Source organism: Oncorhynchus keta, chromosome 6, assembly GCF_023373465.1.
Source record: "Oncorhynchus keta strain PuntledgeMale-10-30-2019 chromosome 6, Oket_V2, whole genome shotgun sequence".
Lineage (NCBI taxonomy): Eukaryota > Metazoa > Chordata > Actinopteri > Salmoniformes > Salmonidae > Oncorhynchus > Oncorhynchus keta.
The window spans coordinates 23,868,122-23,875,294 of NC_068426.1; the positions used below are offsets into that span (position 1 = coordinate 23,868,122).

General features: G+C 45.9%; 1 long non-coding RNA gene across 1 annotated transcript; it reads left to right on the plus strand.

Annotated features, from left to right (window-relative positions):
* Nucleotides 1–695: 695 nt before the first annotated feature.
* On the plus strand, nt 696–6,755 carry LOC118385665 (uncharacterized). Its single transcript, XR_004826079.2, has 4 exons — nt 696–786; nt 941–1,115; nt 5,690–5,733; nt 5,849–6,755. It is a non-coding gene; the product is annotated as an uncharacterized LOC118385665 (long non-coding RNA).
* Nucleotides 6,756–7,173: the final 418 nt, after the last annotated feature.

The window sequence follows — 7,173 nt, forward strand, 5'->3', positions numbered from 1 at the left end:
AGGTGAAATAAAAAATAAAAAAAATTATATGCATCGCGGAAGTTAGAATAACAATGATCCAGGGTTTTACCAACCCTGGTTGCACAATCGATATGCTGATAGAATTTAGGGAGTCTTCTTTTCAGATTAGCCTTGTTAAAATCCCCAGCTACAATGACTGCATTCTCAGAATATGTGGTTTCCAGTTTACATAGAGTAAAAAAAAGTTTGTTCAGGGCCATCGATGTGTCTGCTTGGGGGGGAATATATATGGCTGTGATTATAATCGAAGAGAATTGTCTTGGTAGATAATGCGGTCGACATTTGATTGTGAGGAATTCTCAGTCAGGTTAACAGAAGGACTTGAGTTCCTGTATGTTGTTATGATCACACCACGTCTCGTTAATCAGAAAGGCCCCGGCCTTTCTTCTTACCAGAAAGATGCTTGTTTCTGTCGGCGTGATGCCTGAGGAAACCAGCTGGCTGCACCGACTCCTATAGCATCTTGAGAGTTAGCCATGTTTCCGTGAAGCAAAGAATGTTTCAGTCTCTGATGTCTCTCTGGAATGCTACCCTTGCTCGGATTTCATCAACCTTGTTGTCAAGAGACTGGACATTGGAGAGTAGTATGCTAGTGAGTGGTGCGCGATGTGCCCGTCTCCGGAGCCTGACCAGAAGACTGCTTCGTTTGCCCCTTTTACGGCGACGTTGTTTAGGTTCGCCGGCTGGGATCCGATCCATTGTCCTGGGTGGTGGGCAAAACACAGGATCCGCTTCAGGAAAGTCGTATTCCTGGTCGTATTGATGGTGAGTTGACATTGCTCTTATATTCAGTAGTTCCTCCCGACTGTATGTAATGAAACCTAAGATTACCTGGGGTACCAATGTCAGAAATAACACGTAAAAAAAATATATATACTGCATAGTTTCCTAGTTTCCTGTCCCTAACCTTTCTGTGCAGGACGGTTATCCATCATCTCAAAGTGCCGATCCATTCCAGCCCAACTTCAGCCGGTGGAAAGGCCTTAGCCAGCGTGTGTGTGGGTACAACTTATGAGCTGTCACTACAAAGTGCAGAGCCTTGCCGGAAACTGACAACCAGGGAATGACTGACACTGACACTGCAGTGAGAATGTGTGAGCATGTGTATGAAGGCCAAGTGCTAGCTCACACTCTTGCTAATTTCTTATTTGTTCCCTCTCCTTTCTCTCTTTCTCCTCTTTTACATCTCCTCCCTCTACCCCCACCCCCCTTTCTAATTCCTCCTTGTGATGCTGTGCACGAAAGTCCCACTTATCACTGAGAATGCTTAATCAGTGTCACCTCCTGAACTCCCACTGATCGGGGGCAAGGAAGGGTATTAACACTCCAACTGAACTGGGGCTAGGCAGGGTATTAATGCTCCAACTGAACTGGGGCTAAGCAGGGTATTAATGCTCTAACTGAACTGGGGCTAGGCAGGGTATTAACACTCCAACTGAACTGGGGCTAGGCAGGGTATAAACACTCCAACTAAACTAGGGCTAGGCAGGGTATTAATGCTCCAACTGAACTGGGGCTAAGCAGGGTATTAATGCTCTAACTGAACTGGGGCTAGGCAGGGTATTAACACTCCAACTGAACTGAGGCTAGGTAGGGTATTAACATCAACTGACCTGGGGATAGGCAGGGTATAACACTCCAATTGAAATGGGGCTAGACATGGAAATAAACACTCAAACTAAAACTGGGGCTTGGCAGGTTATTAACGCCCTATCTGAACTGGGGATAGGCAGGGTATTAACGCTCCAACTGAACTTGGGCAAGGCAGGATATTAATGCTCCTACTGAACTGATGCAGGGTATTAATGCTGTAACTGACCTAAGGTTAGTCAGGGTATTAACGCTCCAACTGAATTGGGACAAGACAGGGTATGAACGTTCCAACTGAACTGGGGCTAGGCACGGTATTAATGCTCCAGCTGAACTGATGCAGGGTACTAACTCTCCAACTGAACTGGGGCTAGACAGGGTATTAACACTCCAACTGAACTGTGGCTAGGCAGTGTATTAACGCTCTAACTGAACTGGGGCTAGGTAGTGTATTAACGCTTCAACTGAACTGGGCTCCAACTGAACTGATGCAGGGTATTAACACTCCAACTGAACTGGGACTAGTCAGGGTATTAACGTACTGACTGAACTGGGGCTAGGCAGGGTATTAATGCACCAACTGAACTGGGACTAGGAAGGGTATTAATTCTCCATCTGAACTGAGGTAGGGTGTTAATGCTCCAACTGAACTGGGGCTAGGCAGGGTATTGACACTCCAAATGAACTGAGGCAGGGTATTAACACTCCAACTGAACTGGGACTAGGCAAGGTATTAATTCTCCATCTTAACTGAGGTAGGGTGTTAATGCTCCAACTGAACTGTGGGCTAGGCAGGGTATTAACGCACTGACTGAACTGGGACTAGGCAGGGTATTGCCGCTCCAGCTGAACTGAGGCAGGGTTTTAACAATACAAATGAACTGGGGCTAGACGTGGAATTAATGCTTCAACTGAGCAGGGGGTTAGGCACGATATTAATTCTCCAAGTGAACTGAGGCAGGGTATTACCGCTCCATCGGAACTGGGGCTAGGCAGGGTATTGATGCTCCAACTGAACTGAGCTAGGGTGTTAAAGCTCCAACTGAACTGGGGCTAGGAGGGGTATTAACGGTCCAACTGAACTGGGGCTAGGAGGGGTATTAATATTGACGACTGAACTGGGACTAGGCAGGGTATTAATGCTCCAACTAAACAGAGATAGGGTGTTAGCGCTCCAACTGAGCTGGGTGTAGGCAGGGTGTTAATGCTCCAACTGAACTTGGCCTATTCAAGGTATTAATGCTCTAACTGAACTGGAACTAGGCAGGGTATTAATGCTCCATCTGAACTGGAGCTAGGCAGGGTATTAATGCTCCAACTGAACTTGGGCAAGGCAGGGTATTGATGCTCCAACTGAACTGAGGTAGGGTGTTAACAATCCATCTGAACAGGGGCTAGGCAGGGTAATAACATTACCGACAGAACTGGGATGAGGCAGGGTATTAATGCATCAACTGATCTGAGGTGGGATGTTAACGCTCCAACTGATCTGGGGATAGGCAGGGTATTAATGCTCCATTTGAACTGGGGCTAGGCAGGGTATTAATGCCCCATTTGAACTGGGGCTAGGCAGGGTATTTACATTTCCGACTGAACTGGGACAAGGCAGGGTATTAATGCTCCAACTGAACTGGGGCTTGGCAGGGTATTAATGCTCCAACTAACTTGGGCTACGCAGGGTATTAATGCTCCAACTGAACTGGGGCTAGGCAGGGTATTAATGCTCCAACTGAACTGCGGCAGGGTAGGGTATTAACATTTCCGACTGAACTGGAGCAAGGCATGATATTGATGCTCCAACTGAACTGATGTAGGGTGTTAACACTCCAAATGAACTTGGGCAAGGCAGGTTATTACTGCTCCAACTGAACAGTGGCTAGGCAGGGTATTAACACTCCAGCTGTACTGGAACTAGGCAGGGTATTAATGCTCCATCTGAACTGAAATGGGACTAGGCAGGGTATTAATGTTCCAACTGAAATGGGACTAGGCAGGGTATTAATGTTCCAACTGAAATGGGACTAGGCAGGGTATTAATGTTCCAACTGAAATGGGACTAGGCAGGGTATTAATGTTCCAACTGAAATGGGACTAGGCAGGGTATTAATGTTCCAACTGAAATGGGACTAGGCAGGGTATTAATGTTCCAACTGAAATGGGACTAGGCAGGGTATTAATGTTCCAACTGAAATGGGACTAGGCAGGGTATTAATGTTCCAACTGAAATGGGACTAGGCAGGGTATTTACGCCCCATCTGAACTGAGGCAGGGTATTAACACTCCAACTGAACTGGGGATAGGCAGGGTATTAATGTTCCAACTGAAATGGGACTAGGCAGGGTATTAATGTTCCAACTGAAATGGGACTAGGCAGGGTATTAATGTTCCAACTGAAATGGGACTAGGCAGGGTATTAATGTTCCAACTGAAATGGGACTAGGCAGGGTATTAATGTTCCAACTGAAATGGGACTAGGCAGGGTATTAATGTTCCAACTGAAATGGGACTAGGCAGGGTATTGACGCCCCATCTGAACTGAGGCAGGGTATTAACACTCCAACTGAACTGGGGCTAGACAGGGTATTGACGCTCCAGATTTACTGATGCAGTGTATTAATGCTCCAACTGAACTGTGGCTAGGCAAGGTAGCAACTCTCCCCCTGACCTGGAGCTATAGGGACGCAGCAGCACCTCTATTCCTGGGCTCAAACTCCTCAACATTCATGTGTCAGATGCTGGGTGTGTTGCAAGTATCTATGTTGTAACTCATATTTTGTTTAGTTTTCAGGTTAACGTAGAGTTCATTTTTTGACAGACATTTTTCCAGCCATCCCCAGTGGGAAGAGAGAAGAACCTCTTTTGGCTGCTGATGCATCTTTCTGTGCTTCTTTGCCTCTTCTTGTTATGCCCTTTCTCCTGAACATCACTCTTCTTTTTTCTCTTTTTACTCCCCCGTTGGTAATTCTCTCAGACTCCAAACCACCGCCCAATCCACGTGATCCCCCCACCCCTCCTCCCCCCCTTCACTCCCCCCTCTCCTCCCCCTACCTCTTCCCATCAGCACCCAAGGCTGATGAATGCGCGGCCTCCTATTGATCGCGATGGGTGATGGATGATGGGCCTGAGATGAGTGATGGGGTGCAGGGGAAGGTGCCAATAAGGGGGCCTCAAGGGGGTGGGGCCTCCCCCGCCGAGCTTAATGCCATGAGACTGGGGCCACGACTGCTGTGGAAACCACTCTGCCCTGCTCCTTAACCCCCTCCCACCCACACGCTCACTCACCCGTTTGTGGTTCTTCCCACACACCAGCCCATGTTGTCCTCTCCACTCTTTCTCTTTCAGCTTTGTGCTATCTGGATGTATTGTGGAGGGAGGGGTGCGGGGAGGAGGTGGGGAAAGGTGGAACATGATGCGGGTGAAGGGGGATGAGGAGTAAGGGGGAGGGTGGGGGGGTAGTGGAGGGGTGAGCTCGCAAAAAGATGATGGATGACAGGGCAGAGGGGGAAGACTGCTTCACCGGCTCCAAATTGATATCCAGGCAAATGTTTTTGTCTGCTGGGAAAAATGCTGCCTTAACACTCATCTCTAATACCCCCTTCCCTCCTTCTCTGACTACTTTCTCTTCCCCCTCTCCTTTCCTACTTCCCTCCTTCCCTCTTTAGCTTTCCCTGACTACAGTGAATCCAACACAGCAATCCATTCCCGGCCCGTGCTTTTCCCTCTTGCGTTCCGACAGTGGCAGATCATTGCGCCGGCTTCCCGCCATTCCTCACAGCTTTAATTTCCCCGTGTCATGGAAACCCACCTGGATTATTGCCCAGCACTCTTTGTTCCCACTTCTCCCTCTTGCTGTGCCATTTACAGAACACCATGCAAAGCATGCTATCAATTGAGGGCGGAAAGGTATTTTTGGGGGGCCCAGACCAGACTTAATGCTAAAAGGCCACTTGGGATAGCGTTATTGATTTGCAATGTTTTCAGGGTATATTTTTAGAATACAGTCTTTTAGGTGTTTGACATTTCTGAATTGAAATCATGTTCTTCTGTTAGTTGTTTTTGACTGTTTGACTTTATGCAGGTTTTGGACTGGATGGGCATGGGGAGGCCTGGTACTTGATGAATGTACGTAATGAAATCCACATTTCTAATAATATTAAATAACTTGTCAGTACCTTTGTGGAATCTGTCATGCCATGTGTAAACAGTATATTTCTTTGCATCTTTCATGCTTGATCAGATATGGAAGCAGGGCACCAGTTGTGCCAGAGCACCGGATGTGCTGTAACTGTAATCCCAGTTCACCCACTGGGCGGCCCAGTCAAGGACCATGCCAAGCAGGAACAGGATGCCACCATGTTTCTCCTATAAGACCACTCTTCCTGACATCAGACTTCCTCCTGACTCCAGACAGATGTTGGCCACAGCCTTTTAAGCTCAGTGTCTTAGAGCATGTAGAGACCTTACCATTCTATACTGAAGTTTACAATTAACTTTACACTACGGAAACCTATAGGGTCAAGGTCAAAAAGGCACAGGAGGAATTTAAAATGAAGGGTGACATAAATTAAAGGGTGTCCTTAAAGATGTGGATGGGAAGTAGGTAGATGTGTTCTAGGTCTGTGTGTTTTTCGTCTGCTGTAGTTTAGTGTTAATATGGAGGGTGAAGACAGATGTAGCAGATTTCAGTCTGAAAGCTAGCTTAGCTTCCGGCATAGAAGTAAATGTGGCTCAAAAGTGGTTAGGTTTCATTGTTTAAATGTTAAGGATACTGTTGGTTGACTTCAGAATGTATAGTGCTTGTATTGCACATAAATAGTATTGGTACATAGTACACATTAACCTATCATGTATAAAACGGCCATGCTAGGCATCTTACTAGTATAGTTTTTACATACAGCTCATTAATAAGTTAACTTCACAGAAACGAACTACCTGTTCCTATTCAATATTACCTCTTCCACCTTGCCATGATACCATAATCACAACAGAATAACTTACACCAAAATCAAACATTTAAACATTGGTTAAAGTCTTATCAGTTCAGTATCTGTCCTTTCAGCAACTTTTACAGCCTCTCCCAGATTTACAGTTGGGGTCAAATCCCTTGTTATTCCCAGTCTCAGTGGATTTATAGAGTTTTGGCCAGTCTATTTGGTAGGCCACCACTGAAATAATTAAAGGGATGCTTTGCTGATCTGAACTGAGGCAGCAATTATGATCATAAATCTGGATTATGTAATTAATAAAGATAAAAACCATCTTGGGCACACACATATGGAAGCATGCACACACATGCACACACATACCTGCACACATTCAGATGCTGTTTTTATATATTTTGGCCATGTTGTATTGTTTATGGTGCTCATTGCTATAAATTGCAGCACTGCGCGTGGCAATATGAATATCTATTTTTTGTATGTGAAGTAATTCCTTAAGTGTTTTATACACAAAGTGGACTAACACAGGTCAAGGTTATAATATCTCACATCACATCAAAACATTTTGTCATGGAATACACACATTTGGGGAAAGTCATGCAGTATTGCCTGATTTCAGCAC